Genomic DNA, 18,069 nt, shown 5'->3' with positions numbered 1-18,069 from the left:
ATTAGTTAGTACTCTATATGACCATTAACATCTTAACAAAGTTTAATATATATATATTAATCTTGTGAATTTTGATATAAAATTTATACTTTAAGAAAAGTTTAAAGAATCACAATAGAATCAAAGAATTGAGATTAGTAGTAATAGAATAGTCCCTTAAATTTGTTTGTTTGTTTGTTTGTTTGTTTTCTCCTGTCCCATATCAGAACATGGCTCTTTTCTTCTGGCATGATACAGGGAGTTTGCATTTTCCTTTTAACAACATGCTTGGGTCTAAAGAAGGAGAGAGCCATTTTCCAACTCCAAAGCCAGCTTTAAATTCTAATTGAACTGGGACTACAAGAAGACCATTAGTGTTAAATGTCTTTAGAGAAGAGCAGAAACAAACATTTAGGAAGACTTATAAAATTTTATAGATGATATACCAATAGGCCACTCTTTTTCTTGGGACCTTTTTTTTTTTAGATAATTTGTCCTTTTTCTTCAGTTGTCTCATTTGTCCAGTGTTCTTCAGATTCCTTAGCTTTCATTCTCCTAAAAGACAAAAAGAAAAACCTTTCCCCAAGACTAACTTTCGGGAGGTTCCCTTTTGGCAAGTTATTATCTGATGAATTGAAAAGGCATGTATTAATGGTATAAGTTAGTTTAAATTGGATGGTCATGCTGGTTGATGAACTATCACCTCTTATAATTAAGAGGTCTCTCTTGTTTAAATTGAACTTTAATCAATTTTGATGGTATCCACAGTTTATCTTCTCCTGTAGAAACAAAAGCAACACCTCTTGCAATGTTTCAGTTTGTGGAAGGAACTAAGTGGTACCAGTTGTTGCCTACACCCAGTCCCTTCATGTCAATGTTTTCCAATAGCTTGTGTACAAAGAAAGCATTTACATGCAAATTTTTCTCTCTGTAGTATCATTTTTATTAAAATGCTAGAATATAGATAAAAGGGTTCAAACAATCTGTGTCTTAACTCATTAATTTATCCCTCATTCACATTGAGTTTCCTCAGACTGCTAAATGGACAATTGATTCCATAGGATGAGTGAAGTTAAATTACTAAATAGAGTCTTACTGCTGTTCTTATAGACAATAAGCTGCATGGATCTCAGTGCAGAACACTGCCACACTAATGATGTCAGGGTCTGCGAGTTTAATAGATATGTTAGGATATGATACAGCCTAGCTTCAATTAAAACAAAACAAAACAACAACAATACAAAAAAACTGATTATTTGAGGTCACTGTGTTGTTGACAGGAACAAAAATAAAGGGTCAAGAAATCCTTAATCGGCCAGACTCCCTTCATTAAAAGAACACCCATTGGAAAATTTCAATAGCTCTTATAAATGTCTGCAAAGGACTAATAGCTGTAAGGAAAACAATGTTATACTCAAAGCAAATGTCAGTGCAAAATAATATTTGTATTAACTTCTCCAGCATGGAAAAAGAAAGGCTGACAAAGGGGGAATTACATGGGATAGATATGGAAATAAGACCTCCATTATGAAACCTAATTTCTTCCAGAGATGCCTTAAGTAGCTGAGATCTAGGAGTTCCCATACTGTACTGATCACTGGTTCATATCTAGTGTCAGAGGCTGGAGGGATATTTTTACATAAATATTTTAACATGTCTATGGCCAGTCCCTATGAGATGTTGTATGCTATACAATCTTTTGTGTCTGTCCTCTTTCACTTAGCATTTTGAATTATTAATACCCTCCTGGCTGTATGCAATAAAATCTGCTGGGGAAAAGCCATCAAGAGTCTCACCCAGCCATGAATCCTGGGAACTGCGATAATGACCAGTATGGCAAGACAGGACCATGCTGTAGTAGACAGCTTCACCCTCTGTAGTATACAGACGTTAAAATATATACATATATTCATATAAGTGAAGTTTAATGGTGTTACTATATAATAGGGATCAGTTTTTCTCCTAGACACCATAGTCTATCAAAAAGTTCAGTGCTAGGCATAGTAATACTTTTTTCAGTCCCATATATAGCCTCCCTCTTCAAATTAGGAGATATTGTGGTGGTTCTTGATTAACCTTCAAAACTCAATGGTATAAGTCTTTTGCTGAAGATGTTATGTACTTGAGTCATAGAACATGGAGAAATCAATCTGGTACTAACCTGGAAGCTCCATCCCTCTGGGCTAGCTTTCAAAGTATTAGAAGGTGGTTTTCACACTACCAGAGAGGAAAGATCATCAACAGTCTTACCCATCTGTCAACCCTGTGAGCTACAATAACCACCAGCCTGGAAAGCCATGCACACAGGTGCAATAATGGTATGAATTCTATGGGAGTAACCAATCACTTTCTCGCTGGATTTAAAAGTTCAACAAAGACTTATAGCTGAGACTGTTGACAGAGTCAAACACCCACAGCTGGGTGACGCATAGGCCCTAGGGGAGATCCTACTATTATCTTGCTATGTTGAACTGTCTCCTGAGTTTTAACTTTAGACACATAGAATATTGCATCTCCCAACCATTGTTAGAAAAGATTCTCTTTACAGTAGACAATAATTATTAGATACCTACAACCTCAGTTTTTCAGTGTACAGAGGATAAGGGCCTGTGGAGCGCTCAGCTTTCCATGACACAGCTATATCACAGACTCAAATCCCTAGGCTTAGGAAGCATATCAGAAGAAGGGGGAGGAAATAGATTATAAGACCCATAGGTAGTGGATGTCCACAACAAAACAGTATTGGCTAGCTGAGACAGGGTTGCTGCACAATTAACTCATAGCAACTTTAACTGCATGCAACAGACATGTACAAGATCTGGCCAACCAACATCCTAGCATTAATGAGGGAGGGGTTCATGAAGTCCCACCCTGTGAGGAGCTATTGAAAGGTGATGGATGCTGAGGAAGGAGACTCAGCTTTCTTCAGGGATGCAGCATGTTGAGGCTATCCATGATCCAGTAATTTTATTACTTCCTTGCACACTAATTGCACTCTGTTTTCTTTTTAAAGAAAACATGAATTTGGGAAGGTATAGTACTGGTGACATATAGGGAAGATTTGGATGGTTGTAAACTGTGGTGCATTTGATCAAAATTTGTTATATGTATGTATAACATTTTTAAACACTAAAATAAAATAAATAAATTTAAAAAATAAATATATTCTCCCTATCAATAGAAACAGGGAATAAACACAGTACTTGGTGATGGGTCTATGAAGAATGAGTGGAGCCCAAAACTCCTCCTATGTCAATATTTCAAAACAATTTATCTGGTGATATTAACTAAGGTGGATACAACAGCTGACAGAATCAGATAAGAGCCAAAAAAGTGTCAGGACATTATCTTCAGTTTGTGATATGAAATTTGAGGTACTCAGAGGACTAGGAAGAAAGAACCAACTCAATGGACTAGGGGGAGGTGGCCTTACTTGGAAAAAGTACATGGATTTGAGAAAATGAATATTTGTAAAATATACTTAAAAATATAAATCCAGGGCTGGGAGCCATGGCTGTCCACTCCTGGGCCAGTCACTCTGTCTAGTGCAAAGATGGAACACGGTCTCTGCAGAGGTTATGACCCACTGGTTTGTTGGCAGAACTGGTCAGTGATCCTCCAAGGCGGCCATGGCAGAGCCACATTCTGCCTCCAATGGCCTCACGGATGAAGTCGCCCTCAGTTGCTGCTCAGATCTAGACCCCAGCACCAAGGGCTTTCTATTGCAGCAACTGAACTAAGGACCCTAAGAAATCCCTGGATTGTTTTTGTTTGTTTTGTTTTGTTTTTCGAGACAGGGTTTCTCTGTGGAGCTTTGGAACCTTTCCTGGAACTCACTCTGTAGCCCACGCTGGCCTCGAACTCACAGAGATCCACCTGCCTCTGCCTCCCGAGTGCTGAGATTAAAGGTGGGCACCACCACGGCCCAGCATCCCTGGATTTATATACTAAAGTTCTTGGATTGACGTTACTCCAAAAGTTTGATTTTCCCTCAATGAAATTTTCCCTCTATTTTTTGGCTTACAAAAATAAGAATGACATTCCTAAAGATAAGACTGAAAGAAGAGCATGGACATTTTCCAGAAAAGCTACACTTGAGTTGACACACAACCGGGGAACAGAGGATGATGAAACCCAGAGTTACCACAAAAGCAACTCAGACCCTCAGGGAATTGGTCACATTGGGATTGCCATTCCTGATGTCTACGGTGCCTGAAAAGATTCGAATGACTGGAAGTCAAGTTTGTGAAGAAACTTGACAATGTTAAAATGAAAGGTCTGGCATTCATTCAAGATCCTGATGGCTACTGGATTGAAATTCTGAATCCGAACAAAATAATAGAGATTACTTAGTTCCGTAAGAGTGCTCCTTTGAGGTGTTGGTGACAGTGGGGACAAGAAACAGTGTGATACAGATGCTAAGGCACCAGAAGCATTGAGAGCTGATGGATCTTTGCTCCAGTTCAAGTCATTCTGAAATCCTTTTCATTATCCTGTTTCAGTGGGTTTTTTTGAAATCCCCCCTCCTCTAATCAGTCAACCTAATTTTCAAGAACCAGTTTATGCTGTGGGATGGTCTGTATGTCAAATGTGTTGCTGATTGGTCAATAAATAAATCACTGATTGGCCCGTGGCCAGACAGGAAGTATAGGCGGGACAAGGAGGAGAATAGAGCTGGGAAGTAGAAGGCTGAGTCAGAGAGACACTGCCAGCCGCCATGATGAGAAACAGCATGTAAAGATGCCGGTAAGCCATGAGCCATGTGGCAAGGTATAGATTAATGGAAATGGATTAATTTAAGCTGTAAGAACAGTTAGCAAGAAGCCTGCCACGGCCATACAGTTTGTAACCAATATAAGTCTCTGTGTTTACTTGGTCGGGTTTGAGCGGTTGTGGGACTGGCGGGTGGCAGAGATTTATCCTGACTGTGGGCCAGGCAGGAAAACTCTAGCAACAAATGGCGTCCAACGTGGTGGCAAGAGTTTCCACCTAAAAACTGAGAAAAAAGATTCTAAAATGGAGCTAAAAACAGTTCCTAGTTGTCTCTTTCAAGTTAGCGGCAGCCTGCCGGTTTGAGCTACTGGCGGGTTCCTAGCATGTGTGCATGGTCGACCTGCAGTATGGCGAGAATGAGGCCTCTGCAAGTGGCACATTAAGCTGTGTGGTGGATTTAACCTTTGCTAGTACAAAACAACAACAACAAAAAAAAGAGGTTTCTGGGCTACACGCTGCTTTGATAGAAGCATAGACCCACTATTTCTGAGAGTTGATGGCTCCCAGAACTGGCGGAAAACGTACCACCGCCATGTTGGGAAGCGGAAGTGGGCAGAGCCAGCAGCCATAGCGCCAGTGCCGTTTCAGGCTTAGAAGGCTGCAGTTTAAAACAATAGGCTCGCCGGGCGGTGGTGGCACACGCCTTTAATCCCAGCACTTGGGAGGCAGAGGCAGGTGGATCTCTGTGAGTTCAAGGCCAGCCTGGTCTACAGCGCGAGATCCAGGAAAGGCGCAAAGCTACACAGAGAAACCCTGTCTCGAAAAACCAAAACAAATAAATAAATAAATAGGCTCAAGCCAATATGAAAAAATAAGCCACGTAAAGATGGCTACCATACAGAGAATCTGGATTATGTTCTCTTTGATATTCGTAACTGAAGAAAAACATTTGATTACAAAAGCTGTTAAGTTATGCCAAAATGTATATTTTAAAGGTACCTTGACTTCAAAATTTGGATGTAAGGATATGTTGCTTTGGAAAGGAGGCTCTGCTTCTGTTTCCACAGAAAGCCAGAGGCTATGGGTTTGTTCCAGATTAAGATACATCAGGTTTGACCAGCCAAGACCACCTGAAAGTTCTCTGATGACACCATGGCCCAGATGATCCAACATCCAGAACCGTTTCAAGGCAACTGGCTCAGACGATAGACCCTCATGGACTACTCCATAATCCTAAAATATTCTTTGTGTCCCCATAAGATACAGCGCCCCCCTCCAGCAGGAAGTAGTAAGAGAAGCTACGCCCAAATTCCCAAATATACCAAGCTGACTTTGGAGATGTGTAAAGGTTAAAACCTTCCTTTTTAAGAAAAGAAAAGGGGAAGTGCTGTGGGATGGTCTGTATGTCAAATGTGTTGCTGATTGGTCAATAAATAAATCACTGATTGGCCCGTGGCCAGACAGGAAGTATAGGCGGGACAAGGAGGAGAATAGAGCTGGGAAGTGGAAGGCTGAGTCAGAGAGACACTGCCAGCCGCCATGATGAGAAACAGCATGTAAAGATGCCAGTAAGCCATGAGCCATGTGGCAAGGTATAGATTAATGGAAATGGATTAATTTAAGCTGTAAGAACAGTTAGCAAGAAGCCTGCCACGGCCATACAATTTGTAACCAATATAAGTCTCTGTGTTTACTTGGTCGGGTTTGAGAGGCTGTGGGACTGGCAGGAAAACTCTAGCTACTAGTTTATCTTATGACTTTGACAAACTTGTGTGACTTTGCTTTTTAGATAATAATTAGAACGATCCCCTTCAGAGACTACATTTGCCACCCTGTCTCTTAAGTACTACTCAAGTCTGGTTTTGATTCATCATTTAAAATTTTGTTTTAAATGATTCTTTTGGAGGGGGCTGTTACCTTTTGGGGTTTCAGAAATAACTTTTCATAATGGAAATTAAAGAACACTGAACAGAAATGAAACTTCATATGTACTTCAAACAGCATAGTGTTTATTTTACAAAAGAGAAGGCACTCAAGAGCAATTCTGAATCATGCTGAAAAGGACACTGACAGAAATACTAATTTGTGTGTGTGTGTGTGTGTGTGTGTGTGTATTACTTTCAAAGTTCAAGGACAAACTTTACTGTTCTGGGAATGAGGAGAAGGAGGGGTTATTACTGGGAACTTAGAAACTGTGGTGATATATCATCATTGTCAGCAAATTTGGTGAGTCAACTAAGATATCTTAGGGGGAAAAATTGGTAAAAAGAAAATATTTTTTACCACATTAAAAAAGGGAAACATTTTTACAATGGAGGAAATTTGGTCTCTGTTTGATAACACATTAGGCAGTCTGAAAATGGAACAATTAAATGAGAGAATAAGTAAAATGTTGATGGGAGTTACATAACATCAATTATGAATATTATTTGTTTGGTCATTTTTGGTTTAGCATTAAAAAGTTTGGTTAATTTGAGTGCCAAGATAAAAGTTTAGAAAAACTTGTTAAAACAAATCATAGAGATATTGAGACCCAGACAGAAGAATTCAAAGGTGAACCTATCTCAGTGTTGAATGACACAGTTACAGAGAAACAGCCTGTTTTCAAACAACCAATTTTAATCTATCCAATAAACTTACGGGAACAGCCAAATGCTCAAGGCTATGTATGAGCTGACTGGACTCCAGCGGAAATGTTAGATATGAGGATACTTAAAGAAGTTATAGTCTCACATGGTATGCAATTTAAAGCAGATATTAAACTTGTGGTCAACTTATAATAGAATTATCCCCCAGGAATGGAAAGATTTGGTTACAGCAATCCTAGAGGCCAGTCCACAGTTACAGTGGAGAACCTGGTGGAAAGAGGAGGCTAAAACTATAGAACAATGGTGTAGGGCTAGAGATATGAAAATTTCCCAAGATCAACTTCTTGGAGAAGGCAATTATGCTGATATACAAAGACAATCTTTATGTGATAACCACACCATAATTCTATGCCACATCACAGCCATGAATGTGTGGGACAGAATTGAAAAAGCAAGGAAGAAAATTGAGTCATTTACAAAAGTTATACAGGGCCCAAAGAACTTTCACAGATTTCTTACAAAGGCTGTCTTCAGGAGTACATAGAATGATACCAAATTCAGAAGCTAGACAGATAATAATTGAATCTCTGGCTTTGGAAAATGCCAATACAGCATGTAAAAGGGTAATTAGGCCATTAAAGGAAAGACCAGCACCCTTGGAAGAATGGATCAGAGATACAATTAATATTGAATCTCATGACCAAGGATACTTAGATAGGAGACTAGATTTCCAGAGGTCTGAAGAAAAAAAAAATGTCTGATGCTTTAATTGTGGTCACCAAAAAGGGACTATAAATAGGGCATTCCTAGAAACAATGTTTCTTCAAGGAACAATGGCAACAGAATGCCCCTCCCTTCTGGATTATGCAGAAGGTGTGGTAAGGGCAAACACTGGACTAACAAATGTAGATCAACAAGGGACAGACAAGGTAATCCTTTACCTTTGCAGTCAGAAAAATCCCTGAGGGGCCTCTTGCAGGCCCCCATGGCAAATTCAGTTCAGTCATTTCCTGCCATCATAGAAAAAAACACTTCTCAGAGCAACTAAATAACCAAATGCCTATTATAAAAAACCATACTGCTCAGGATGATAGAACAGCTATAGCAGAGAGAACAAAAAATTCAAGAGAAACCATAAAGTGAATTTTTTGGCAAACATCTATAAATGAAAAAGACCAAAATTAAAAATACCAATAAATGACATTCTCATTGAAGTTCTTGTCAACACAGGTGCAGAAGTAACAATAATTGCACAAGAATCTTGGCTTCCAAATTGGCCTCTTCAGGAAGTAAATTTTTAGCTGTTAGGGATTGGAACATTATCTGAAGTGAAACAGAGCACAGATGGATAGGGCCAGAAGGACAGACAGGAAAATTAAAGCCATATGTGGTTAGTGTAGCTATGAATTTATGGGGCCATAATATATTACAACAATGGAATGCCCAGATTAACATTCCTCCAACCTCAGAAACAAATCATAAACTAACATATGTTTCTAAGAAAAATTATAAGGTATTATTATAAAGAATGGTCACCAACCATCCAGATTGCACAACAACAGGGCACAACAGCTGCTGATCTTTCAAAGACACCAACAGCTCTACATTTAAAATGGTTAACTGATAAGCCTATATGGGTTCAGCAATGGCCTTTAACAACAGACAAACTGCAGGCCTTGGAAGAGCTGGTAGAAGAGCAGTTAAATGCTCAGCATATTAATGAATCAACCAGCCATTGGAATTCTCCTGTATTTGTTATGAAAAAGAAATCTGGTATGTGGAGAATGGTAACAGACCTAAGAACAATTAACAAAGTAATTCAGCCAACGGGCTCTCTACAATCCAGAATTCCTTTGCCTACTCTGTTACCTAAAGGATGGCCTCTTATAGTTATTGATTTAAAAGACTGTTTCTTCTCAATACCCTTATAAGAAAAAGACAGAGAAAGACTTGCCTTCACAATGCCCACTTATAATCATTCTCAGCTGGTTAAGAGATATCAATGGAGGATTCTCCCTCAGGGAATGTTAAATGGCTCAACCCTATGCCAATATTTTGTATGACAGCTGTAGCAGGAATCTTAAAAGTTCTTATTAATGAAATCAAACCTGAGCCAGTTATTGGGGTGAACACTGGAAGATCAGAGAGTCAGAACAAGCCACAACTAACCTCACCTGGCCAACTTCTCAGCTGATCTTGTTTCCTCAGACTGGAAGCCTCTGAGTCCTCATATCTGAATGGCTCTCAGATGAACTGTGCTGCTCAAAACCTAAATGCTTAAACAGCCAAATGCTTAACCAGTCAAATGCTTCTAGTTCCTGGTCTTCACGCTTTATATATCTTTCTGCTTTCTGCCTCACTCCCTGGGATTAAAGGCTCACTTTCTGGGATTAAAGGCATGAGTCACCTTGCTTGGCTGTATCCTTGAACAGATGGATTTCTGCCTCTGGAATGCTAGGATTAAAGGTGTGTGCTACCACTGCCTATCCTAAGTATCTAGTGGCTTTTCTGTTCCCTGACCCCAGATAAGTTTATTAGGGTACACAATACTTGGGGAACACAATACCACCACAGACAGCCAATGGAAGTAATATGTAAACAGTTTCCTAAATCTGTAATTTATCATTATATGCACAATATTTTACTAGCTGATTCAAATGCAGACACCTTAGAAAGAATGTTTAAAGCAGAAAATTTTACTTTGTTGGGGATTACAAACTGCTTCTGCAAAGATACAAAGAGGAGATTTTATTAATTCTTTATGATATAAAATAGGTCCACAAAAATTAGACCCCAATAGGTGCAAATGAGAAGAGATCAATTACAAACACTTAATGACTTTCAAAGATTATTTGGAGACATTGCCAGTCTATGGACTGCTGTTGGGGTTAAAAAAAAATAATAAACTGAGTAATTTGTCCAAAGTCTTAGAGGGTGACAAGGACTTAAATAGTTCAAGAGAATTATCAGCTGAAGCTGAGAGAGAATTGGCTTTGGTGGAAAAGAAAATACAGGATGCACATGTGGATCCAAAGCTTGATTGCATTTGGTTATTTTACCCTCTAAGCATTCTCTTAAAGGGATTTTAATGCAGAGGGAAGATATTGTATTGGAATGGATATCTTTATCAAATAAACAAAGTAAAAAATTTAGAACTTACGTGGAAAAAAAATCTCTGACTTGATTTTAAAAGGAAAATTGAGATTTCGTCAATTAGCAGGGACAGACCCAGCAGAAATTGTAGTACCTTTAACTAAGGATGAAATTGTCAAATTATGGACAGAAAGTGAACCTTGTCAAAGAGCTTGCAGTAATTTTTTGGGAGAGATTAACAGCAAATATCCCCAAAGTGATAGAATTAAACTTATAAAGAGAGCTGATTGGATCCTACCTCACATTGTATAAGAAACCCTACAGTTAGTACAGATGCAAACAAACAAGGAAAGGCAGGTTACAAATCAGAAAATTTAAGTAAAGTGGTTCAAAGTCCTTATAATTCTGCTAAAAAGTCAGAATCATATGCTATTCTGATGGTATTAATGGATTTTTCATAAACTCTCAACATAGTTACTGACTCTCAATATGCTGAAAGAGTGGTCTTACATATTGAGACTGAAGGATGTATCCCTGAGTAGTCAGAATTAACTTCACTATTTATTCAGTTATAAAATATAATCAGGAATAGGAATCATCCCTTATATGTAACTCACATCTGATCACACATGGGTCTGCCAGGACCTCTAGCACAAGGTAATGATGAGATTGATAGACCATTGATAGGAAATGTGCTGGAGGTCTCATAATTTCATAAAAAACATCATGTCAATAGTAAGGGTTTTAAAGGGGATTTTTCTGCAGGAGACCCAGGCATTGCATCTCCAGCTGCAAGAGATCCCTGGCATTGCATCTGTAACTGTAAGAGATCCCTGGCACTGCTTCTGCAGCTACAAGTGCCAAACAGTAGAGAATTTACACAAAGCATTGGGAAAGTCAACCTTGGCAAGTTACACACCCAAGCAAGTTATTATAAATACAGAAAGTAAAGTACACAGAATTTTAAAAAGCAAGAAGTCTGTATGTTTAACCATGAGACAAGTGGCATTAAAATGCTTCTGACCTCTCCTCTCAGCCAACAGCATTTATTAAGGCAAATGAACCTGTTTCTGATGAGGTCTTTACAAAACTAATCAAATAGCAAATGTCTGGCCCTAACACAGGTAAAGGCAGCATCACCCTCAATAACACATACTGTACACTGTTCTTTTCTGAAGCTGTCTCAAGGGGCTGTGGACAGATACCAAAGTTGGCTTGGTTTTTTCCCAGAGGCCTCAAACAGACCACCTTTCTAAAGACAGTTTTCCAACATTAGGGAACCATATATGTGATATAAAACATGAAGACCCTGTGGCATTTCAGACCATTCAGTTCATACTTAAGGGCACTTAACAAGATTAATCTCATCAAATAGACCGGGCACAATCTGGAGTCCTTCAGCAAAATAACCATTTATTCAAGGCCATACAAGAACTGTGAGAGTGAGTCTCCTGGGACACAGAGGCATTTTAGATGGAGAATGACAGTGACCAGCAGCCTCCTGTCCCCAGGTGCCCACCTGTACCACATCACAGCAGCGTGCTGAGAGGCTCATCAGTGTCAGCCTCCTCCTTGGGTTTCTTCAGGAATCTAAATGCTTCTTCTGCACTCACTGGGAGCTGTACTGGCAGGAGTTTCCCTGAAGGTAAATTCATGTTCTTAGGTAGAAGCTTAAACCTTTTCATTTCTCTCCCAGAGTCTGTCACTGGTATTTTAACTAGCACAATAAACAGCTTGGAACTGAAATGCTGGGCTTTCAGGTCAATGGCTGGGTCTCTCTCTGTAATATCACACACTAAAAATGCTCTCCCTGACCTCTGTAACGCAACCCTGTGGGAGAGTGAAGACTCCTGCCCTGTCAGATGCCCTGTTAACAGTGAGGTCACACCCCAGCTGCACCTTCATCTGGAAACTGCCTCACCCAGCCTTAATATTAGGGGATGTGCCTAGGCTTATTGCAATGCGATATGCCATGTTTCATTGATATCCCTGGGAGGCCTGCCTTTCCCAAAGGGACACAGGAAGTGTGGATCTAGGGGAGAGGGGAGGTGGGGGAAGGGTTTAGGAGGAAAGGAGGGAGGGGAAACTGAGGTCTGTATGTAATATATGAGAGAAGAATAAAAAAGGTTTTTCTATAACCTGACAACAAGCCAAGGAAATTATAAGTAAATGTCTTGCTTGTTCCTTTTACAACCAAACTCTACTATCAGCAGGATGTAACCCAAAAGATACTTAGAGGAATGAAATCTGGCAGATGGATGTGTTTTATTTTGCAGAATTTGGAAAATTGGAATATGTACATTATACCATTGATAATTATTTAGGATTTCAGGGGGCAACTGCACTGAGTTTTGAAAAGGCTGATTTGGTAATCATGCCTTTGCTAGAAGTTATGGCTATCATGGGTATACCTGTACAAATTAAAACTGACAATGCTCCAGCATATGTCTCTGGTAAAATGAAATGGTTTTTTGCTTATTACAATATAAAGCATATTACAGGTATACCACATAATCCTACAGGCCAAGCAGTCATAGAAAGATCAACTCGAACTCTAAAGGATCAGAAAGGGGTAACAAAAAAACCCCAGAAATAGATTACATAATGCTCTGTTAACTTTGAATTTTCTCAATGCCAAGGAGAAAGGAACAAGAGCTGTGGAGAGACATTATATAACAGAAAAAACTAGAGAATTAAATCAGCCTGTATACTTTAAGGATGTGCTGACCTCAGAATGGAAACCAGGATATGTGTTACGTTGGGGATGAGGTTTTACTTTTGTTCTACAGCAGAACAAAAGCTATGGATACCATCAAAATTGATAAAGGTTCAATTTGAATAAGAGACATCTTAATTAGAAGAGGTGGAAGTTCATCAATTAATTTAAACTATTCATTCAGTTTAAACTAACTTATACCACTAAAAAATGCTTTTCATTTAATCAGATATAACTTACCAAAAGGGAACCTCCCCAAAGTTAGGCTTGGGGAAGGGATTTTGTTGTCATCTTTCAGGAAAATGAAGGCATTCAGCTAAGGAATCTGAAGAACACTGGACAAATGAGACATCTGAAGAAAAAGGACAAATTATCCTGAAAGAAAATGCCTCAAGAAAAAAGAGTCAATTGGCCTATTGGTATGTCACATATAAAATTTCATGTCTTCCTAAATGTTTGCTTCTGCTGTTCTCTACAGACACTTAACATAAATTATCTTTATGTAGTCCTAGTTCAATTAAAAATTAAAGCTGCCTTTGGAGTTGGAGAATGGCTTTCTCTTTCTCTAAACACAAGCATGCTTGCTAAAAGAAAATGAACTGGGCGGTGGTGGCACACGCCTTTAATCCCAGCACTCAGGAGGCTGAGCCAGGTGGATCTCTGTGAGTTTGAGGCCAGCCTGGTCTACAAAGTGAGATCCAGGACAGGCACCAAAACTATGCAGAGAAACCCTGTCTTGAAAAAAATTTGAAAAAAAAGAAAATGAAAAATCTCTGTATCATGTCAGAAGAGCCATCTGAAATGGGACAGAAGAAACCAAAATTAAGGGACTATTCTATTGCCACTAATCTCGTAATTCTTTGGTTCTATTTTGATTCTTCAAAACTTTTTTCAAGGTATGAATTTTATATCAAAATTTATAAGATTTACATGCATATACTTTTAAACTTTTGTCATAATATTACTGGTCATATAGAGTACTAACTTACTCCAGAAAAAAAGCTTCATCTAGCTGCTTCTACATGTTTTCGTGTTTGAGTCTCTATCAGTTTTCTGCAGGGAATCATGACCATGCCTAACAGCAAATTTGAAGTCTCCAAAAAGATGATGGGGCTCCACAATGATGATTCCATCAGGACGATGATAAACACCACCCAAAGATTGGCTTTCTACTACAAAATATTGGTGTTTTGTAATATAATTCTATACATTCATTCTCATATATTTATATATTATAAACACATAATAAGGTATTATAATTTTTAAAAAAGATTTATTTATTTATTATGTATACAGTGTTCTGTCTGCACGTATGCCTGCAGGTCAGAAGAGGGCATCAGATCTCATTACAGATGGTTGTGAGCCACCAGGTGGTTGCTGGGAATTGAACTCAGAACGTATGGAAGAACAGTCAGTGCTCTTAACCGAGGAGCCATCTCTCCAACCCAAGGTATTATAATTTAGTATATGTCATATAGAAATTAGAATAACAAAAAGCTTGTTGCTAAAATTTCACAAAAATAAGAAGATAGTATATTAAAATAATAATAATATTAATAATAATAATATTTATGAGAGTCATCCCCAAAAATCATAGTTTGCTTACATCTCATAACAATGTATTATAGGGGCTAGAGAGACAGTTCAGTGTTTAAGGGCACTGGCTGCTCTTCCAAAGGTCCTGGTTTCAATTCCCAGCAGCCACATGGTGGCTCACAGCCATCTGTAATGAGATGTGGCACTCTCTTCTGGCCAGCAGGCATACATGCAGACAGAGCACTGTATACATAATAAATAAATAAATCTTTAAAACAAAACAAAAAAAAAACCAATGTATTATAGATATTTTCTTTTATAAAATAGACTTCTATTCATACAATATATTCTGATTACAGTTTCTCCTCCCTCAACTCCTCCCAGTTCCTCCCCACCTCCTCTTCCATCAAGATCCACTTTCCTTCTGTCTCTCCTTAGAAAACAAATGTCTTCTAAGGGATAATAATAAAATAAAATGTAATATAATATGAGAAACAAAAACAAACACATCAGAATAGGACAAAACAAACACACGCAAGGAAAAGAGCCCAAGAGAGGGCACTAGAGCAGATACAGATAGACTCAGGAATCCCATAAAAACACAAAACCAGAAGCCATCACACATATGCAAAACCTGTAGGGTAACAAATAGAAATAATTAAAAACAAAGTAAAATACAAGTAAAAAAAAAAGTCCTGATATGATATTATAAGACCAGGGACCTCGAAAGATGCTGTTGAGTTTGTTTTCTGTTGGCCATTGGCTGCTGGGCTTGTCGCCTACTCTTAAGAGTGCTGTGCTTCCCCAGTGAGACTCCCTTGGAGAATATATAGTTTTCATTTGCAAATGGTGGTTTCTAGGACAGGGATGGGGTCTGTGCCCACTTCTCTTTCAGCTCTAGGACCACATCTGGTGCAGACCTGCGCAGGCCATGAGTGCTGCCTCAATCTCTGTGACTTCGTATGTGCAGCTCTCAGGCCTCATTTCCTTGGTGTCCTCCATCCCTTCTGGATCTCACACTCTTCCTGCTTCCTCTTCTTCAGGGTTCCCTGAGCTCCGAGGGGAGGGGTTTGATGGAGACATCCCATTTAGGGCTGGGTGTCTCAAGGTCTCTCATTGTCTGCATAATGTCTGGCTATGAGTCTCTGTATTTGTTCCCATCTGTTTCAGGAGGAAGCTTCTCTGATGGTGGCTGAGGAAGGCACTGATCTATGAATACAGCAGAATGTCACTTTATTGCTATGTTCCTTTTGTAGAATAGTAGTATTTGTTATTACCCTAGGTCCCTGAGCTATCTGGTCTCTGGTTCTTGGTCACCCAAGCAGTGTTTTGCATGGGTTCCATCTTGTGGTGTGGGCCTTAAATCAAATCAAATATTGGTTGGTTACTCCCACCAGCCTTGTGCCACCATTGCCCTAGCATATCTGGCAGGCAGGTCACCATTGTAGATCAAAGTGTGGCTGGGTTGGTGTTTATGTTTCTCTTTTGGTAGCATGCAGAGTACCTTTGGATACTAGAACACTAGCCAGTAGAGGTGGAGGCTCTAGCAAGGCAGCAGCTTGACTGCGTGTTCAATGAGTTGTGTAGGTGTTATTTTCAGCAACAGGGCCTTGCCATCAATTTGCTATTATTGTTGTTATTATTATGTGTATATGTAAATGCATGGTGTGTGCGTGTGTGTGTGTGTGTGTGTGTGTGTGTGTGTGTGTGTGTGTGTGTGTGTGTACAATGTACATATGCCACATCTCAAATGTGGAGATTAGAGGATAACTTCCAGGAGTCAGTTCTTTCCTTCCACCATGGGTCCCGGGCACTGAACTCAGGTCCTCAGACTTGAGCAGAGAGCTGCGATCACCTTTACCACGGAGCCATCTCACTGGGTCCCAGCAGCAGTTTTTTTCTTAGAGTAGCGGGTGTATCTGGAAGAGCTCTTGAGAGAACCCTCAGCGGAGATGCTGACCTATTTCCCTGTCCGTGTTTCACTTACCAGGGGCTTGGCACTGCTGAGGCCTGGCTGGCCTCATCTCCTCTTTAGCCTGTCCCCTTTGCTCTTTCCACTTGGCTGCCCTGGTTCTGCTGCTGGTGGCAGGGGTCTTCTCCTCCTCCTCCTCCTCCTCCTCCTCCTCCTCCTCCTCCTCCTCTTTCTTCCTCTATGCTCCTTTTCCCTCCTCCTCTGTGTGTATAAGTCCCTTCTCCTCCTCCTCCCCCTCCTCCTCCTCCCCCTCCTCCTCCCCCTCCTCCTCCTCCCCCTCATCCTCCTTCCCCTCCTCCTCCCCTCCTCCTCCTCCCCTTCCTCTTTCTTCCCCTATGCTCCTTTTCCTTCCTCCTCTGTGTGTATGAGTCCCTTCTCCTCCTTCTCCTCCTCCTCCTCCTCCTCCTCTCCCCCCTCTTTCTTCCCCTATACTCCTTTTCCCTCCTCCTCTGTGTGTGCGCACTTGCAAGTCTATGCCCACATGTGTGCAGTGCCTACAGAAGCCATAAGAGGGCGTCAGATTCCCTTGAGCTGGAGTTACGGATGGTTATGAGCAGCAGTGGATGCTGGGAAACAGACTCAGGTCTTCTGGGAGAGTAGTTAAGTGCTCGTAGCCATTGAGCCGCTTCTCCAGCTCCCTGTTTTTTAAGATATATTTTCTCCCTGAACCTGGACCTTACCAATATGACAGCCTTCCTGGCCAGCCTGTAATCAGCATGGCAGAAATGAATATATTCTGAAGAGATTCTTTGGTTATGACTATTAAAAATGGTCCCCAAGAAACTGCATTTTTCCCAGGAGTCTCATGCTGGTAGAAGGCCAGCCTAGGCCAGCCAGGGGGGCGAGTTTTTCTCCTCCTGGAGAGATTTCCAACCTTCCAAAGGTAATCATAGGGCAATGGTGGGTGGGACCTCACCTTGCTAGGACAGCTCAGATGCGCACAGAAATGCCTCACAGTTTAACTTACACCAGGACCCTGAAGGTGGGTTTGAGGGAGTCGCTGGGTCTCTTTGCTCTTCCCGAAGTGGCCACATTGATCAACTCTCCTTTTTCTGTTTTTCACTCCTAATTTGACTTTTCTAATTGGCTTATGGAGGACAGGTGACTGAGCCTGGCTCCTTGAGACACAAGCTGTGGCCCCAAGTTCTATATTAAGTGACCCCAGAGATCTGTTTGTCTTCTGGCCAGTGCTGGGATTGAGAGACCCCCCCCCACCCCAGTTCCCCCTAAGGCCCGGAGAGCTGAGGGAAGGGATATCTTAAAATAACCAGAACTGAGTCAGTTCCCCATTCTCAAACAGGGTGAAGTCGGAAGTTTTAAAAGTACAAAGGCAGGATGTCTGGTGGTGACTAACCACGAGATGCCCCCTCCCCCGAGATAGCATGACCAGACTTCAGAGATGGGCCATAAAACTCCTGACAGAGCAAACAGACAAACTAAAATAAGATAAAGTCCAGGCTTGGGAAAACTGG

The 18,069-nt window shown here is 40.4% G+C and overlaps 1 pseudogene; it reads left to right on the top strand.

Moving 5' to 3' along the window:
• Nucleotides 1-3,608: 3,608 nt before the first annotated feature.
• LOC128119338 (lactoylglutathione lyase-like) lies at nt 3,609-4,332 on the top strand (annotated as a pseudogene).
• The last annotated feature ends 13,737 nt before the right edge of the window (nt 4,333-18,069 follow it).

This window comes from Peromyscus californicus, unplaced genomic scaffold (assembly GCF_007827085.1).
Source record: "Peromyscus californicus insignis strain IS unplaced genomic scaffold, ASM782708v3 Scaffold_23__1_contigs__length_62951481, whole genome shotgun sequence".
In the NCBI taxonomy this organism is placed as follows: Eukaryota; Metazoa; Chordata; class Mammalia; order Rodentia; family Cricetidae; genus Peromyscus; species Peromyscus californicus.
The sequence above is the reverse complement of the archived record's forward strand: the minus strand, read 5'-3'. Positions and strand labels throughout refer to the sequence as shown.